At 42.4% G+C, this 768-nt stretch overlaps 1 protein-coding gene across 1 annotated transcript in view; it reads left to right on the forward strand.

The window, feature by feature from the left end:
- Senp2 (SUMO specific peptidase 2) overlaps positions 1-768 on the forward strand; it is a 37817-nt gene that overhangs the window by 6384 nt on the left and 30665 nt on the right. The gene's annotated exons all lie outside the window — the stretch shown is intronic.

The following is a 768-nucleotide window of genomic DNA, read 5'->3' on the forward strand; positions in this document are numbered from 1 at the left end:
TATTTGCATGTAAATTTCTCCATTCCCAGTTTCCCCTCCAAAAAACAAAGAAACAAACAAAAACAACACAAACCAACCCCTCTTGCCTCCCCCGTCCCCATACAACCTCTCTTAAAAAGAAGGAAAAGCAAAGCCAGGTACAGTGGCTAGCTAGAGACAGAGAACCATTATGAAATTGAGACTAGCCTAGCTACATAGTGAGTTCCAGACCAGCCTGGGCTATAGTCAAACACTGTCTTAAAAACAAAAGAACGGAGTGGAGTGTTGTAGAAATTATTTAATCCTGATCCAGGGTTTCTACCCTGCCTTTGACCATTTAGTTCCCAGATAAAAGACACACACAAACTTTATATTCACAATAAGTTTTAAACAACACAAGAGCTGGGCAGATATCTATCCTCTGTGCTGTTAGAATCTACTTTCCTATCAATAACCCTGAGTTATTACTATGTTTCATCTGGGCTACTCTTAACTTTAATTGGCCAGCCCTCAGGGCCACATTTGTATAGCTCACCTAACCTATGGTGGCTTATTTTCCTCCTCCACCTTCTTCTCTAAGAAACCTAAACCACATCTATGTCTCTTCTGGCCAGCTATTGGCTGTTGGTATCTTTATTTACCAATCAGAAATAACTTGGGGCAGGGTCACAGGTCTATATACACACTCCAGGTCTTGGGGGCCACACTTAGCATTACAATAGATAGCAAGACCAATCCTCTACAACGAAGTGAGGGTTTGGTCAGCCTGCTCTGTGCAGCTTCTGGCGG

Source organism: Mastomys coucha, unplaced genomic scaffold (assembly GCF_008632895.1).
Source record: "Mastomys coucha isolate ucsf_1 unplaced genomic scaffold, UCSF_Mcou_1 pScaffold12, whole genome shotgun sequence".
Classification (NCBI taxonomy): Eukaryota; Metazoa; Chordata; class Mammalia; order Rodentia; family Muridae; genus Mastomys; species Mastomys coucha.